The sequence below is a fragment of the Herpailurus yagouaroundi genome, unplaced genomic scaffold (genome assembly GCF_014898765.1).
Source record: "Herpailurus yagouaroundi ecotype Mexico unplaced genomic scaffold, PumYag 187, whole genome shotgun sequence".
In the NCBI taxonomy this organism is placed as follows: Eukaryota; Metazoa; Chordata; class Mammalia; order Carnivora; family Felidae; genus Herpailurus; species Herpailurus yagouaroundi.
This window is the reverse complement of record NW_024412418.1, coordinates 11,259,337-11,278,637: the sequence shown is the minus strand read 5'-3', so window position 1 is coordinate 11,278,637 and position 19,301 is coordinate 11,259,337. Positions and strand designations below refer to the sequence as shown.

Genomic DNA, 19,301 nt, shown 5'->3' with positions numbered 1-19,301 from the left:
TTTTTGTGAAAGCAAGCAAAAATTGAGCTAGATTACTAGATAGGAACTAGTAATAACAAGTTTTCCTCTTCCTCAAAGCAGATGCCACTGCCATTGACCAGGTTTCCACAATGGAAATTCATTATCCTTAGGGTTAAGCTCAAAACTCAAGGAGACTCTGCCATTTAAAACTTCCTCACCAGTTCCCACGAGCTAAATTTGTGAGTGCACCATGCAGACTCCCTTGTGAGTGTTAGTTAAGCCTCTAAGACTTCCTGCAACTTGGAAATCACTAATAATAACGGCAATTAACAGGAGCATAGAGATTTTCCCTTCCCAAGTGCTTTACAAATATTCTCTAATCCTCCTAGCCAAAAGCAAACTTTATTCCCCTAAAGTTTACAGTAGGGTTTGGCGTTTGTTTGAAGATCACTTTTCTCATTGGACCTCAAGTGGACTTAATAGTCACTATATGAAAGAGACAAAAAAGGCAAGAACAAGGCAAATTATATCCAATGAAATGAGAGTGTATTATTGAGAAGACAGTAAATGAAAGGCATTGATCTAGACACAGCTGATCGATACAAAGATGAATATGATCAGGACCAAGAAGGAAGGCTTTGTTGAATTGCAATTTGTGTACTTACGATCAGATAATGGAAGTAAAGGATATTATGAGAATTTATAGGTTGGAGACATTCAGGTATGGAAAGGCAAAATGGAGAAGCTGGTACTTGAAAAAGATTCGGAAGGGTGGGTAAACAGAATTGGAAGAACAGAAGACAGACTGGAGCCCAGCAGGGAAGAGGATTCAGGAAAGCAGGTCCTCAAAAGTAGTACACGGAGCTGTTTGGCTGCAGGTGTAAAAGTGCTTGGGGTGTGAAGGGGAGGTGACACTGGCAAAGTAGTGTCTTACTAAATTACAGTAGATTTTCTATTCTAGCCAGAAGAGGTAGGACACAATTCAGTAGGTGGTGAGAGTCCTTGAAAGTGTTTTAGCAGAGGCGTGACATGATCAGATTTCTGCATTGCTAACAGCATTCTGCTAAAAGCAGAATTTTACAGCTGTGTTGAGAAATGTTGAGGCTTCATGTTAATGTAAAATGTATCCTTCCCAAGGGTTATCAAAAAAATCCTGACTGAAGTGTAATACAAATGTATCCCATTCTGCCCCAGAGCCATGATGAAGGCCCATTAAGGGGTTTCATTCAAGACCCTCTGTCTATAATGAGGGAGATGGTGTGGCTTACTCTATCTGGAAGCTTTTTCAATGACTGATGTTGCTGAGGCATCTAATTTAAACTTAGTTGGATTTATCTGGCCTAAGGGAGTTACTGAAATATTTTAACTGACAAGGTGGGGATTAACTATTAAAGAGTGATAGAAAAATCAGTCAGGTGTCTTGCCTGAGAGGCAGCCAGGGCTGCAAGCTGGTGAGGGGAGAAGCATCAGTGATGGCTCTCAGAATACATTCCCTAGAACTTCTATTCCTTCCTTTGGCCTAAACAGGAAGGTCATAGATCTGATAGAGTCACTATGGCAGGCGATGCTCTGTGCTTTAACAAGCCTGATCTCAAGACCTCTTCCCAAAGCCCACTTCTTAGGATGCAGGCACCAGATTATTGGACTAAAACTGCCAAGCCTCAGCAAGGCCTGCTCCACCTTGAGATCAGTGAATATCTCAGATTCTGCTGGGAAATTTCTGAAGGACCCCATTTATTCATTAGCCTCCTGTGGTTAACATGCTTGGCTGATTCAAATCTCCTCTTTAACTAACTCCTCACTTCTGCTATTTATTCTAATCTTCTTAGCTTTTCTGTCCAAGAGCTCCATAACTATTCTAATTGTGATATTTTTCTAATTAGTCTTCTGTTTTCAATAAGGAAACCCTACTTCCCAGATCCTGTCCTGCCCACACGAGAGAGATTTTTATTCAGTATGTCAGGGATTGGTCCAGGAATACACATTTTTGGCCAATACTTTACTTGACCCTGTTGCAGCCATTCACTGGTTCATTCCAGAACCACTGCCCCGGACCATAAATTACATAGGGATCTATTTGTGTTTACCAATATGTTCTAGTGCCTAACAAAGAACTTACAAAGAAGGGTCTCAATATGTATTTACTGATGGAATGAATGAATGAATGAATGAAATGAATATTGGAATGAACACATAGGCTGCAGAGCTCTCTCTCTCTTCCCCACCCCAATCTTATAAATTAAAGATCCTGGCCTGAGACTAATTGAAATTTTAGACATGTCTGTGTGTATTTGGTAAAATGCATAGATTGACATTGAGGATTTGGTTTTCTTAGGACACTTTGGTCAGTGTGACAAGAAAATGACTATCAATTCTTGCCAAGAAAGGAGAAACAACGAAGGGCAGAGCATGATGGTGCCCAGACCTGTGGTCGGAAGGGCCTCAGAGAGCTGCTGAGGTGCTTTTTGCCTGATGGACACAAGCAAAAAGTGAGGGGGAGGAAAAAACAAAATTGTCTTCCTGCACAAGTTAGTAGGACTTCACCAGAGAAAGAAGGGAAAGGAGGCCTGTTTCAAATCCATACAATAAGGGTTTGAAACACTGGGAGTTACTAACCTTGAAATTTGCATTAACAAGGCAAAAAATGACAGAGATAGCAGTGGCAGCAATCACATATTAAATGGCCAAGAAAAGTTACGAAATGATAGCAGAGAAGGATAAAATCATGTCACATAATCCCAGAGAATCCTTAAGCCATCAATTCACTGGGGATTTTGTGATGGACCTGAGTTAATCAGGTGGGGGCCACAACAGTGTACAATGATTTACGTGTGTGAGTACAGAACATTATTAGCACTCATAGCTGATGTGGCTTGGGGATATCTGGATTTTGTGTAAGTCATTGGGGGCACAGCAATCTCCCCCCATCTTTATTGATCTCCAGTGATTATTGTTTCAATCTCCACTCAGTTTCGTGTGGGTAGTGGATGTGCAAAAATCCCTAAGTAGTTTCTATAAACTTACTAAAATCCTCATAAATATTCCCAAAGTCCTCAAAATTTAGAGAGAAGCTGCAGCCGTATGTTAGGCTCCCCAAAATCATCTTTGGGAATGACTAGTGTATCCCACAGTGAATCTGTTAAAGTTTGTTCTTATGGCGTAGACAGTTCCGTGTAAACCATAATGTTTAGCTAACCTCTTAGGTAGAAATCTAAATCATCAAAGTGTAAAGTTTTGAAGCACAAGTCCAGAGGGAGTTGTATTGATCAGTATCCTGTTGTAGTCTGTACAGTTACTTAACCGTAACAAGTTTGATTTGACTGCCTCTTCTTTACCACACACCCAACACCTAAAGCTGGAAAGATGTGGTCAACAGCAGTTGATTAGTCATACATACCCTCATGGTTTCAGATATCAAGGCCACATATAATACTGAATCTTTATTTCTGGCCTTACACCATATAGTCAACACCAACTGAATATCCACCATGTACCCAAGGCTAGTATAAGCATTTCATCTCTGCATTTTATCTCTACAACACCCCTACGCATGTAGGAAAATACCAGGGATTTCCTCTTTTTAAAAAAATAGATGTGGAGAGTAAGCAAATACCAGGGATTTCCACATGTGGAAATGGGGCTTAAGTTCCCATAGTAAGAGGTAGGGCTAGAACTTAAAGCTCTTCCAATACCACGTGTGTTGCCTTCCATTAATGTCAGTAGGTGGCACCAAGTTGGTTTGGACTTTTAAATACAAATTCAGTTGTAGCATCTTTGAATTTTAGAGCTGTAATGGGTCTCAGAGATCTCAGTGCACCACAGGAAAATTAATGATATGGTTCTTTTGAAGTAGAAAAATAGGACAAAATATAGCATAAAGCAATTGTGGGTCACAATTGAACTAATGCTAATTACACACAGCATTCTTTTAAGGATCAGGGAGCTTATTGTTATTTAAATTGAGTAGTGGTGTTATTGCCAACATGAAAATGATATCTGCTATTAGAAAGATGTCCTACAATTAAAATGCTCTTCCCTGACGTACTGTGTTACAGAAGTCAAGCATTGCTGACTTCACCAATCTGTGGATATCAATGCCTTCACGTTAATGTAAAGCCTGTGTTGAACTACTCTTATCCTGCTTCCTTAGTCATCTGTAAAAACAGTCCTCCCAACTATTCACACTTTTACTCAGGGCATGTCTGAAATATTTCTCATGGACAAATCAGAATTGTCCAAATAGTTCACTGAGCACTCTTTCCCACTATTTATTCTTGAGTTTCACCATATCCACCTGCCACGTTTCTCAGATATGCCTCGGTCCTATCTCTCTAGGACCACCTCACTTCTGTCCCATCACAGAGTACAACAGCGCAAGGGTGACTCTGTTAGTCCATGATGTCCCCTGGCCACCACGTGGTGGTGTGTGGTCATAGAGGAAGAAACCTCTTTTGTTTTTGTTTTTGTTTTTTTCAGATTTTACTCTTGTAGAATGATTTGAGTGGTGCTAATTCTTTAACTTTGCCATAAAGCAGAGCTTATAACTATTACATTTATTTTGTTTCTTCTTGAGAGGGCATATGCTCTTTTTCTTTTTATAGTCAAAAGTAAAAAAGAAAGGATCTTTCTAAATTCAGGTTTCTGCCATCTTTTTTATAGATCTCTTAACTCTACCTTTTGTTTAGTATTTATTTATGAGAGAGTGCAAGCAGGGAAGGGGCAGAGAGAGGGGACAGGGGATCCAAAGCAGGCTCTGTGCTGACAGGCTACAGAAGCCAGCCCAATGTGGGGCTTGAACTCACAAACTGTGAGATCATGACCTGAACTGAAGTCGGATGCTCATCCGAATAAGCCACCCAGCTGCCCCACTCTGCTATCTTTTTGTAACTGAGGTATAATTATACAGAGAGTAAAATCCCCCTTTTGGTGCATAGTTCTGTGAGTTCTGAAAAGTACATACAGTTATGAACACATGATCACAATCAAGATATAGAACAATCCCATCATCTCCAAACATTCTTTTGTGCCCATTCACTCCACCTTCTGTCTCTGCCAGCTATTCATCTGTGTGTCTCCCTTTATTTGGGCTTCTTGAGAATGTCCTATAAATAAGCAACCTGGCCCATTCATTTTTATTTATGACTAGGATGGACCAGGACTCCATTTTCCCGGGATTATTTCAGTTTATGCATAATTATCAATAGCACCCCATTTCATTCTCACAAGTGTCCTAGTCTGGATAATAAATTAAAAGATTCTGCTACTTATAGTAACAACACACACACAAACACACACATATACACACACACCCGTTTCCAGAGAGGACTGGTTTAAGGCTGCATGTGGAAAAAAAAATCTCCATGTTCTGCCCAACTGTCTCCTCAATCTCTCTACTCACCCAGGAAAACAAAGGAAACACAAACACAATTTACCAAGTTTAGATCTTTAAATTTTGAATACAGTGATTTTTCCCAAATGGACATTCATGTGCATGACCCACTGGCCTTGGAATATTCAAAATTTTACATGGAATAAAAATAAGATGAACTGTGATTTACATAGAAGTCCCATTGGTTTAGCTGCATTTTTTTTTCTTACTGTAAAAAAACACATAAATGCATCCCAACTTGTAAGTTAAAAACTGCTTTAGGGACACCTGGATGGCTCAGTCGGTTAAGTGGCCCACTTCAGCTCAGGTCATGATCTCACGGTTTCTAAGTTCCAGCCCTGCATCTGGCTCTGTGCTGACAGCTTAGAGCCTGGAGCCTCCTTCAGATTCTGTGTCTCCCTCTCTCTTTGGCCCTCCCCTGCTCATGCTCTGTCTCTCTGTCTCTCTCTCTCTCAAAAATAAATAAAAAGATTAAAATAAAAAAAATAAAAATAAAAATTGCTTTACTATGCTAATGGTCCTAGTGTTTATTTAATTAATTATTAATATATAAAGAAACATGTCACCGGAAGTGTGTCTATCCAGACAGGTCAAGTATTTTTGGACTGTGACAGAGATGATCCAAGAATCAAAATGGGCATGGAGGGGACTGGCCTTTCTCATACCTGCGATGCATTCTAATTTGAAACATTTGTGTGCCATTGCTGGAAAGAAGGCAAACTTTTTTTTTTTTTAACATTTTCTTTAATGTTTATCTTTGAGAGAGAGAGAGAGAATGAGCAGGGGAGGGGCAGAGAGAGAGGGAGACACAGAATCTGAAACAGACTCCATGCTGTCAGCATAGAGGCCAACGTGGGGCTCAAACCCACAGACTGTGAGATCATGACCAGAGCCAAAGTCGGGCGCTCAACCAACTGAGCCACCCAAGTACCCCAAGAAGGCAAACTTTTCATGAAAGCCAACCTGATTTGAATTTTAAATCTGTGAGGTCCTTTCTCAGCTTGTTTCCTGATCTGTCAAATAGGGATAATAACTAAAAAAGCTGTTAGAATAAAATGAGATAACACATTAATAGCAGTGTCCAGCACATACCAGGAGTTGAGGGGAAAAAAAGGGTAGCTATTATTAAATGAAACCAGAGTGTTTATTAGTAACTTTCTAGAGTTTATTAGTGCTTAGGGTAATACAGGCAGAAATGGTCCATTGAATAAGACTTGGTGAAACACAGCAATTAAATTTTTATTTTTGTCTAATAGAAGTGAACTATTTTAAGTTTCTCCTTCCTTTGAGAAACATACAAAGTGGAGCATAAAATCACCCTGGTCGTGCACCGTGTCAGAGGCTGCCACAGCTCACCAAAGGAGCATCCTTAATACTGTCCAGGCTGGGGACAAGAACATAGTGGAGGCCCACATACCACACATCTCAGTGCTTAAACGTTATAAACCAAGCTGACAACCTGCCAAGTAAAATATATTCTAGCTTCCTGCATTATCAAGTACATTCATAAAAACATGGAAAGGTAGGTTTGAATTTAGACTTCTGGAATTCCTCAGAGTTTCATGCTAGAAACACATGGGAAGACCTAGGCCCAGGCCCTCATCCCTCTACCATGGCCTCCCCCTCTCCAGCCGGCCCAAACTTCATCCTGCACTACAAGAGGCATCATGCACACCCATTTCTGCTCATGCAAGTTTTGTCCAAATGCCTCACAAATGGCCAGTACTTGGCTATGCCTGACACCTAAGGATGTGTAGATGGGACCTTTGGAAGGTGAACTCAGAGAAGAGCAACCAAGCTGCACCTGGAAATAATTACAAGGATTTGTTTCCTGAGAACTCCGACTTCCCAGGCACCCATGGATCTTGGCCCTTTAGTCTCATTTCCCAGAGCGGGTGGTGCAACTGGAGGAAATCCTGAGACTATCTGTCTAAAAGGCCTGGCCCAGGAGCACTTGGGTGGCTCAGTTGGTTAAGCCTCTGACTCTTGGTTTTGGCTCAGGTCATATCTCACAATTCTTGAGTTCAAGACCCATGTTGGGCTCTGTGCTGACAGAGCATAGCCTCCTTGGGATTTTCTTTCCCTCTCTCTCCACCCCCCCCCGCTCCCCCCCCCCCCCCCCCCCGCCTTGCTCATTCTCTCTGCCTCAAAAATAAATAAACAAATATTTAAAAAATAAGAAGAAGAATAAAAGGCCTGGCCCAGAGCAGGAGACTCCCTTGCTCAGGGACTAAATGCAGAACTCATCTTTTTTCTTCCTGTGTGATTCCATATCAAAGACCCCTTAGGACTTAGGTCCAGCTATTTAAGGAATGCGGCAAGGGGTAAAGCATGCCATTTCTAGGTCTGGTCCTTAAAGATTTTCATGAAATCCTCCCATTGTCTGTCTTCATTCATCAGCTGATCAGATGCAGAAGACCAGCAGAACATTCTGGCAGTCTAAGGAATGGCCTACTCATGAGAAGGAGCCTGAGTCTCTAAGTATCAGCATAAAGAAAACGCCTCCCCATCTTTAATAAAGAGTTTTTGTGTTGAGCCATTGTGACTGTGTGTGCGTATGTGTCTGCGTTAGTAGCCAGCATACTCTGCCCAACATACTCACTATCCTTGAGATTTTTTCTGGATGTATTTCTTATGTAAATGCTCCGATACACTTCTAATTCTGTATCCCTTCAATAAACACACAAAAGAACTTTCAGCATGTGAATAGATACATGAATGAATAAACAGGGGAACACAAAGTGAATTAATTAACAATTAAGTATCCAGATGCTTCCCCTGATAGGCTAATGCCAAATTCAAACATATATTGCTCAAACTAAAAAATTGAGCCATTTAGCCTTTGCCTCAAACATTTCTTCCTATGTCTTTCCTATTTTCAGATTCATAGTTGACCATCATGCTACAAACAGTAATACGAATACAACCGCTACTTTTCAGGTAACTGTCCTGGTTACTTGTTTGAATATGTCCCCTTCTCTTTATCCACATGATTGAGAAGGGACCAGCCATGATTTTCCAGCATGACAGACTCTGATATAATTTCTGGACAACAGGGAGACAATAGACACTCTAGATGGGATCAAGCAAAAGTCTTCCCTGAAAATTTAAAACTGAAGGAATAGGAGAGTATCAGTCTGGCTGAGTGGTGAAATCATAAACCTAGCCATGTTTGATGGCAGTTATACCCCACCAGGTGCACTGGGAAACCTGGTAAGAAAGAGAAATGAAAACAACAACAGATGTACAAAGAGAAGCAGAGATCAAAGATCCAGAAGAGGATTTCCTCGGGTCCCTGTCATGTTACAGTCCTTGGCTTCTATCTCTTTCTGATGTCCATTGTTATCCCTGTCCTGTAGGTCCATGAAAACAATTTATTACTTTTATAGAAAAGAGCTCTTTTGAATAACTTAAATACATACAGTTTGTGTTACCAGCAATCATTATAGACCTAAAAACAGGCAAAATTATGAGGCATCTGAAGGGACAATACCCCAAATTCCTGACTCCTTTATTTTCCATAGCCATCTTGACCACCAACTTTCATGTCACCTTGAAATTATTCAAAGCACTAAGCTCCTTTTGTCAAACACAAAAAAGGCAAGCTCTCCATCTTTGAAGTGATACTGCCTTTACCATTAGAAAAAAAATTGCATCTATTAAAGACTTTTTTTTTCCAACATAGCAACACAATAAAAGAGTGTCTTTGTAGTGAAAAATAATATAGAAAGATAATTAAATCTCAGGGGCATTTTTTTTGGTCTAATGCAGTTTGCTCAGAAGGAAAAAATAAGCATCAAGGCAGCCCCCAAAGACACACCAACGCGCCATTGTCACTGACATGAATTTGAGGAATGAAAATTCTGTGCTTGATTTGTTCTTTCTTTTCAAGAAAAAGAGGCTTAATATTCATTGGGGAGGGAGAGTAGGAAAAAAAAACACCTCACTGTTATTTTCAAGGGGTTGAAATGCTTGTTCTCACCATCAAAGGTGTTCATTTTTGCAGGGATGGTTGCTAAGAAGCTGGCCAACTTGACTTAATATTTTGAATGTTTATAAAATTGAAGAGTGGCACCATTGGCAAAGGCCCTTATTGGCAGGACGGAGCCAATTAGTCGGGGCTGTGAGAGTGACTGCACACAGCTGATTTCACTGAGGGGGCAAATGCATGATGATGTATGCTGCTGGAGCCTTCTAAACAGCTGGTATTTGGGTCTCAGATAAAGGAAGGACATACTCTTCCTATTTTAGGGCATTCTGAGTGTTCAACTTTGGGCTTTTGAAAATACATAAATAAAGGGAGCATTCTCAGGCGATTCTAGTATGTTCCCTACTTTTTCTTGGACAAAATAAAAGACAGAATCAGCTCTCCTTGAGGCTAGAGATTGAGTGGCCTGGCACTGTGTCCCCATTTCATTCACCACAACTGTGCAGTTCAACCTAAATTGTCCTTTTAATTTTCTTCCTCTCATATATTCCTATGCATCATTTTCTAAAGACAATGTTCATCATCTACACATATAGGATAATAATTTTTAAAAAGCAGAGCAAAATTGTCTAAGGCAAACGATCCAATGAGTAAGGAAAATGAAACAGAAACTCTCCACGATATGCAAAGAGAAGTTCACTGATTCCCCCTCACTGTCTTTTTTGATTCTCTCTCTTACTACTTTTCATCTATATCCCCTAATCTTTATTAGAAAAAAAAAATGTGTCATCATGGAATGTATGATTAGTGAGTATTACTACTTGGGTTCTCTGCAAAACAGACTCTGAAGAGCCATATATATACATACATATATATATATGTATGTGTATATATATATAATTTTTTTTTTTCTGAGAGTGAAAACAGGGGAGGGGCAGAGACAGGGGACAGAGGATCTGAAGTGGGCTCTGTGAGCGTAGGGCTTGAACTCAAACTATGAGATCATAACCTGAGCCAAAGTCAGATGCTCAGCTAATTGAGCCACCCACGTGCCCCCCTGGACTCTGAGAGGTTTAAAATGTAGGAAGTTCTTTCAGGAGTGGGCTTGGGAAAATCTGCAGAAGGGAGGAAGCAGAATTTGACAGAAGAACTTGGGCTGCCATGCAGCCTCAGTGGTAGATGTAGGTCACTCTATGGGGAGCTCTGAAGCATGAATGACGCTTCAGAGTTGTTCTCAGTGGAGCGATGGTGTCAGGCTTTTATACTCCCATGTAAAGCAGTCATGGATATTGGCATCCCAGGAAGGGGCACAGAGGATCAGGCAGGGTGGGGTCTCTTCAGTAGAGGCAATCTCTGAAATGGGCCAGTAGTCAAAGTTCTCTTCCCACTGCATTCTTAGCATCTGGGAGAAAAAATCATCATTCCTGACGCAAAGTCCAGGCAGGACAGCACAACATCCTTTATATTAATTGGAATACTCATTTTTCATTACCTAGCAATGGACTGCATGACCAGTATAGGTAACTATCAGTCTATTATTTACTTGTAACATAGTCTATGTCCAACACTGCAAGAGATACAGTGGAGTGAAAACCTAACTGGTACAGGATATTTTGTTTGAGACTTAAATTTACTCATGTGGCACTACCAAAGTACAAGGCATGAAGCTACAAAGTGATGGCTGAAGGGAAAGAAACTTGGAACCACAGGCTCAGGGCGAAGATGGTGACGAATATTAATGAAATCAACAGGAATGAGAGCTTGGCTATGGTTGCATCTTTGAAAGCAGAATTATGTTCAAACATGCAGGTGGGAATAGGGCTGTTGGTGCCAAAAGAGAGAAGGCTGTGCACACCATGGATGAAGGAGGCAGAGGATATACTAATCAACAGGGAGACAGCAAGGATGTTTTGCACTAGAAGGAGGCAGGTTTGAAAAGATAAAAAGGTATCACATGACAGATTGCCTTGCGTGCCAGGTTGAAGAGACTGGACATCATTCAAAAAAAAAAAAAAAAAGCAGAACTATTATCTCATTACGGATGTCAGACTTTTAAAAATTAAACTCGCAGAGGGATATGGAATAAATAAGTGCAGAAGATGAGAATGCAAATCACCTATATCCTAACTGATAGAGACAAATAATAAACATAAATGGAAAAACAACAAAAAACATAATTATATAAGTATAATAATTTCAGAAAACTGTATGTTTTAGAAAGAAAATGTACAGGGTAATTTTATGGGTACTTCCTGGGTCAGAGGTGGTAGATAGGGTTATTTAGAGCCTGAACAAATAGTGGTATTGTAAATGATAGGAAATATGTCTAGTGTCTTATTTATTTACTTATTAAATCTTTATTTTTTTTATTTTTTTTTTAACATTTATTTTTGGGACAGAGAGAGACAGAGCATGAACAGGGGAGGGGCAGAGAGAGAGGGAGACACAGAATCTGAAACAGGTTCCAGGCTCTGAGCGGTCAGTACAGAGCCCAACACGGGGCTCGAACTCACGGACCGTGAGATCATGACCTGAGGTGAAGTCGGCCGCTCAACCGACTGAGCCACCCAGGTGCCCCTATTAAATCTTTATTTTTGAGAGAGAGAGAGACAGAATGTGAGCAGGGGGTGGGGAGAGAGAGAAAGAGGCACAGAATCTGAAGCAGGCTCTGAGATGTCAGCACAGAGCCCCATGTGGGGCTGGAACTCACAAACTGCAAGATCATGACCTGAGCCAAAGTCAGAAGCTTAACCAACTGACACACCTAGGAGCCCTATTTAATTTTTTTTTTAATAGACTATGATTTTTTTTAAAACTTTGTTTATTTATTTTGAGAGAGAGAGAGTGAAAGAGCAGGAGCAGGGGAGGGCCAGAGAGAGAGGGAGAGAGAATCCCAAGTGGGCTCTACCCTGTCAGGGCAGAGCCCTATGTGGGGCTTGACTCAGGAACCAAGAGATCATGACCTAAGCTGAAACCAAGAGTTGGATGCTTGACCAACTCAGTCACCCAGGTGCCCCTAGTGTTTTATTTTTTTAATGTGCTATTACTTACTAGCTGTGTGCTCGTGGCTAATCTGTGACTCAGTTTTCTCATCAATCTTATATAAGTCTACTGCTATGATAAATGAGTAAATGTACAAAAGTTTCCTCAACTGGTGAACAGAGTAAGAATGCAATAAATGTTAATTCATTATTAACTATTATTCATATTGCTGAGAATGAGGGTTTCACATTTTCTCATCTTCTCTTTCCTACGCAGAAGCAGCATAAAATCAAATTTACCCAGAATGTTTCCTGCAGGTAAATTTTCCCTCTTGAAATGATTCTCCATAACCTGGATGCAAGTGGACCACCCCTCACTCAATAACTACTTATTAAACGGCCACTATCTGCTAGGTGTTGGCTTCCTTAAGGTGAATTCATTTCAGAAATTACTAAATGAAATTTCTTGAGTTTGTTTTGTTTCTCTGTAAACCCACACACTGGTTTATCAGCCTGCAGGAGGAGGAGGAGAAAGATAGCCTCGGGGGCTCTGTCAGTTGCGCCCAGCCCAGACATCAAAGAATATTATGAATGTGTAAAATTGCCTTTGGCAAATACTATTTACAGACCCTCCAGCACAGTTATGCTGAAATGATAAGAAATGTCACCACAGCCTGCTGCACTGAATAATAAACATTTCCTGCCTTCAATATCAACTATCCACTTATCCAGAACCTGGCATGGCTTGCAATCACAATAAAGGAAGAAGGCAATGGTTTCTATTTTCTTCTCATTAATATGCTGCAGTTCTCCCAATTAATTAAATCAGTAGTATAGCCAGGAGTAGAACCTAGTGAGATTATCTATGTTATGCACGTGAAATATAGTTTATCCATTTTAATTAAATAAGTTCTAAATATAACCACTTTTAATTCTTCTATACCCTAAAACTAATTAAAAATGCAATTAGTTAACATTTCTCAGTGACATCATTAAAACATTGTTCATACAAAAATGCAAATATCCCTATAGTATGCTGCATGTTAACTTGTATCCCTCTGAGATGCTGGTGACCAGGGGATTACAACTTTGCATGAATAAGAACCTTGGGCAAGATTTTTTTTTCCTCTGAAATTTCTCTCCATGTGTTATCATGTCTTCTCTTGGTATCATCTTGGTCTGTTCCAGTCACTGGCTATGGCTTTGAAATACATTAAATATCATCTTCCTGGTTGCATTGTTTCAGATTTTATGTAGGGCTGATATGAATACCTTTATCCCTGTTCTTTTCTTCCTTACATAGCATATATTTAAGGCCCTCTCCACGTATCAAAAGGTCTTCCATGGTTAAGAAATACTAAAAAAAGTCTAAAGCAACATCTAAGTCAATACATGTCCTTTAGTGGAGGAAATGGGACAAAAGGGAAAGGTAAAAATAAAAATAGTTGTTGACACTTATTAAGGACTCTACAGAGATTATCTTACTGTTTCCTCGAGATAACCCTATTTTTATCATTCACACATAACAGGAAAAGAAACTGAGATTCAGATCATATGATCAGTACCACCAAGCTCATGGACTTACCATGAACCAGCTGGATGATTCTTTCAATGTCGAACTGATCAGAACATGGTCACATCTAGAGATGGAGCCTTCAGAATCCCATAGGAGTTCTCTGCCATTCTTCTTCGGATCTCTATTTTTAGCCCGGTAAAATTCTGCACAATGATTAAAAAAAATAATTATTTCAAATAATGAAGTTATTTTTCTAATCAAGAAGAGCCTCATAAAAATATGGAGATGATAGCCAATCAAATATACTCTGACTTAGGGCTTAGTCAGCCAGGTTAACCTATGCGCTAGATTCTAAGGCATACACAGAAGATCTGGGCAAGGGCTATCATTTCAAGGAATTTAGGGTTTAGGAGGTGAAAAAAACATGAATATGTGAAAAGAGGGATCATTTTGTTTTTAAAGATTAGATTGAGAACAGGAGTTGTTTTTTGTTTTTTGTTTTTTGTCCCAATGCCTTTTATGACCTTGTCTCAATAGCTGGAAATCATCACTTCCACTTTATTCTATTTATCAAAAGCAACTCACTAGATCCAAGAAAGAATATGTTCTGCTTCTTCAAATGGAGATATCAAAGAATTTGTGTACATATTTTAAAATCACCATGCCTATAAATGCTAATTTATAGGTAAGTAGATCGGGAGGGATCCTTAGATGATTTTTTGGAGATCTAAAGCCATTTCATCTCATCACTCTTTGTTTTATGACACCACTTTTCTTAATGCTTATTTATTTATTTGTGTGTGTGTGTGTGTGTGTGTGTGAGAGAGAGAGAGAGAGAGAATGCAAGCGAGGGGCAGAGAGAGAGAGAAAGAGAGTCTCAAGCAGGCTCCATGCTGTCAGCACATAGCCCAACTTGTAGCTCAAACTCCCTAACTGTGAGATCATGACCTGAGCCGAAATCAAGAGGCGGATGCTCAACCAATTGAGCCACCCAGGTGCCCCTTAGAATGCCACTTTTAATGGCTCTCCTTAAACTGAGATGTTCCCTACCTCTTCATATCACTTCCTCTCTACCTTGTGATATTGTTAATTTCCTTGAGTACTGACAACATCTCCTTGTTTTTTCTGGCTTACCTCCCATTGTAGTGTCTGCTATATTCATTTATTCAATAATTATATATATATATATATATATATATATATACATACATATATATATACACATTTTTTTTATTAAAAAAAATTTTTTTTTCAATGTTTATTTATTTTTGGGACAGGGAGAGACAGAGCATGAACGGGGGAGGGTCAGAGAGAGAGGGAGACAGAGAATCGGAAACAGGCTCCAGGCTCTGAGCCATCAGCCCAAAGCCTGACGCGGGGCTCGAACTCACGGACCGCAAGATCATGACCTGGCTGAAGTCGGACGCTTAACCGACTGCGCCACCCAGGCGCCCCTATACATTTTTTGTCAAGAAATTTATTAACCTTTACAAATACTATTTTTCATTAATTCATAAAAATGATTTATGATTAAATCTGTAATAAAACCATAAAACATTCATCAGTGCATTCAATAAGACCAGTTTCATCCATAGAACATAACCACTTTAAAACAGCAGTTTTCATTCACGCCCTGCAAGGCTGTCAAATGAAAAGTAGTCCTTATTATTGTAATCTAAGAAATCCATTTCACTTCATGTTATGTGTTAAGACTAATGGATGAATCCTCTAGGAAGATTCTACCCCTTTTCAATCCCTCTCAAACAAGTTTCACAATGGGAAATATCTGTGAACAGAGAAATCAAATATATGTATTTAATACTATATGTACACATATAGACGTATGCATGTGTGTGTGTGTGTGTGTGTGTGTGTGTGTATTTTTTTTTCCTGCAGCTTATAGTCTACCAGGGAGTAAGAACAATAAAATTTGTAATAGCTCACCAGCTGAGCACATATTGTGGGGCAGGTACCTGTTCTAAACCCTTCACACAGGTTTACCACTTTAATCCATCACGATGACTCTATGAGGTAGGTACTGACATTATCCCTATTTACAAAAGAGGAACCTATGAAGTTTGCTAACTTTTCCAAGCTTCAGGACTTAAGAAAGTGGAGGTGCCAAGATTTGGATTCAGTCTAATTGAGTTTTATTTGAATTCTGAGCTCAAGTTCTTAAATCAATACCATATGTTTGTATGCGACACAAATAGAAATGGGGAAAAAACAAGGCATAAGTCATTACACTTTTTTAAGTGTAGTCACAGAAAATGCTATGGGATTTCAACGAGTAGATACATCACTGGATGTCCAAGTCCTTTTCTTTTGAAATTCATTTCGATTTATCTATCATGGGTATAATTGGTGTTTTTTTGTTTTGTTTTGCTTTTTTAAAATCATGCTACACTGCTTTCCCACTGCCGTCCAGAAAACTAAGCTATCCTAATAGGATACCACTACTCATAGTAATATTTCAATCTTCCATCCAATCCCATGGAATGTTCAGTTCAACACATTCCACGGTGATATTTACCTTCTTTGAATTTTCTATTGAAAGCATTCATTTTGAAAACCACCCATTTATTCATTAATTTATTCAACACATATTTAAAAGGCGTCTACTATAAACCACATATCGTCCTAGATAATAAAAATAAGCCAGTAGGGGGGAAAAGGGCAAACATTTCTATCCTTATGTAGTTTACATTACAGGGGGTGGAGGACACATATAATAAATACAAAACATAAATTATATGTTCAAGGGAATCAAGCCCAGAAGGCAATAAGGTGGAGAGGTATATATGTGCAATTTTAAATTTTTTTTTTAACGTTTATTCATTTTTGGGACAGAGAGAGACAGAGCATGAACGGGCGAGGGGCAGAGAGAGAGGGAGACACAGAATCGGAAACAGGCTCCAGGCTCTGAGCCATCAGCCCAGAGCCCGACGCGGGGCTCGAACTCACGGACCATGAGATCGTGACCTGGTTGAAGTCGGACGCTTAACCGACTGCGCCACCCAGGCGCCCCTATATGTGCAATTTTAAATAAAATGGTCAGAAAAGCCTCCACTGAGAAGGCAATCTTTAAGCTATGACTTGGAGACAATGAGGCAGTAACTCAGGTGGATGTCTAGGGAAGACCATTCCAGGCAGAAGAAAGAGCCAGTGCAAGGGGCCCAACAGTGAGATGTGCCTGATGTGGTAAAGAAGTGGCAACGGGGACAGCAGAGCTGAAGACCCTGTAAAGGCCCTGAAGGGCCAGTAAAGTGATTGGCAGACCACCCCCTGGGCATCTATTCCTCCTAAGTGACATCTATAAGACAAAAATATGGAATTATTTATTGCTCTATAGATGAAATAGAGGACAAGGGAGAATCATATTGATTAGGCAAATACGTGACAGACACTATGTGTGGCATCCTCTATAGATTACCTCATTTGGTTCTAGATATCTACCCATCAGCTATGTCAGAAGGTGGAGGAGAGAGGGTAAAGGATCCCCCAAACTGACAAGGCATACTGAGACAAAGACAAATCAAGCCCCTCCGTACTGTTTACAGAGATGTATTCAGGGTAACTTACTGACAGGGGGGGCGGGGAATCAGGCAGACGAACAATCTAGGTACTATGCAACTGTACCCCGACTCAACCTGGGACTTTAACCCACAGCTTTTATAGAGTGAGAGGCAGTGCGGTGAGGTCAAAGGGTAGTTACCTAAAGTGGTGCCACCTGTGTGGCAGTCATTGCTCCTAGTTCTCTAAAGTGACCCCACCTGTACATCAGGTAGCACTACTTGTCATCTATAGTGGTGCATTCTGTAGGCCACTTTAGAGATCAAAACAAGCCTTCCTACATTCTGGTCGGGACATACATTAACCTCCAAGGGGCCTAGAAATCAAAGCCTCAGGGAGGTCATGGCACAGGCACAAACAAGATGGAGGGCCAAAGATGGGGTCAGTGCTGTTAGCACTCCTACAAAGTTATCTATGTAATTATTATTATTATTATTTCTACCTGCAGAGGTAGGACTTGACAGTTTAAGTCACTGCCCAACGTTATTGAGAGTATACAGCAATACAGCATGCAAAATCAGTACTCTGTGATTCCAACGTTACATTCTTTTGAACATGATATTTGATCCAAGTTTGAATAAAAATGACTTGATTTCTCTTCAGCCTTGAACACTGCAACTACCTCTTCTTAAATGATTAACCCCTCACAGTAAGACAATGTTTTATTTAATGTTTATTTTTGAGAGAGAGAGAGACAGACAGAGGACAAGCAGGGAGGTACAGAGAGAGAGAGACAGACAGACAGACAGACAGACAGAATCTGAAGCAGGCTCCAGGCCCTGAGCTGTCAGCACAGAGCCCGATGCGGGGTTCGAACCCACGAACCATGATCTCATGCATCTGAACCAAGTCAGATGCTTAACTGACTGAGTCACCCAGGTGTCCCAGTTTTTAAAATACTTGGTGCTTGTAAGCAAGGAAAAGTTTGGATTAAGAGGTGTGTTTTTTCCTTCCAACTTTTATGATGGGCTAAGGTTTACTTTTACTTGAACAGTAGGGCAGCAGAGTGGTTGAAAGCAGGGGCTGTGGAGTCAGATAAGGCTTCCTTTCTTACCACTGCTTGGCTCTGTGTGTCTTTGGACAAAGTGCTGAGATTCTCTAGGCTTCTGTTCCATGGGAGGCAAATGGGCGTATTAACATACGCCTTACAGGGTTGTGGTGAGGATTAAAGGATAGAATGAACATAGAGCACCTAGCCCAGGCTCCGCAGGTAATATGTGTCCAATATGTGTTAACTACCATCATTTGTAGTTGCTAACTTACTAGAGCTGCCTGTCACCCCTTACAGTCAAGCAGTATAACTTTTTAGCATTGATGGGGCCCTACCCACCTACCCCTGCCAAAGTGTGAGGGGATTTCATCCTAATGGGATTTTAAAAGTTATTTTCACCTGTAATGCACTGCAGCGTAAACCCCAACCCACTCCCAGAAGCACTGCTTAGAATGCGGCATAATTAAAATAAAAGAACAATCAACAGCAGGAATGTTAGCATAAAACCAAGGAAATTATTAAGAAACTAAACTGAACAACATCATTAAGAATCACCAGAGGCTTCTATAAATATGTAAGTAGAGTTGACATAATACAGAAAGGAAACACACTATAAAAATATGTTTGTGTCTATAGCACTGCCTGCATAATTCTCTGCAGGTTGTATAACTCAAAGCAGCTTCTTCGATGAGGACGACTAATGATGGTGAATCAAATATTAGGTAACATCATGGCCTGGATTTTAGCAGGTGCTAAGGCAGAATTTATATTTATTCCTATGGTTAAATGTAGGAGCTGAGCCATTAAACAACACTCTGCCCCAATTTTGAAAAAAATAAGGACCCTATAAAAATAACCCATACTTTGTATCCAAAGTTTATACTTTTCTTGAGCATCCAGATTTGATTTATGGTGTATTAAGAGCTTTCAATTAGTACTAACTGCAAGAGGAGTCATATTGG

The 19,301-nt window shown here is 40.1% G+C and overlaps 1 long non-coding RNA gene across 2 annotated transcripts in view; it reads left to right on the top strand.

Moving 5' to 3' along the window:
* The window catches only part of LOC121043880 (uncharacterized), a 51,883-nt gene extending 37,868 nt beyond the window's left edge, over positions 1–14,015 (top strand). For both annotated transcript variants that reach the window (XR_005797027.1, XR_005797028.1), the window contains exons 3-4: positions 12,537–12,577; positions 13,789–14,015. This is a non-coding gene — a long non-coding RNA (uncharacterized LOC121043880). The remainder of the gene's footprint in view (positions 1–12,536; positions 12,578–13,788) is intronic.
* The last annotated feature ends 5,286 nt before the right edge of the window (positions 14,016–19,301 follow it).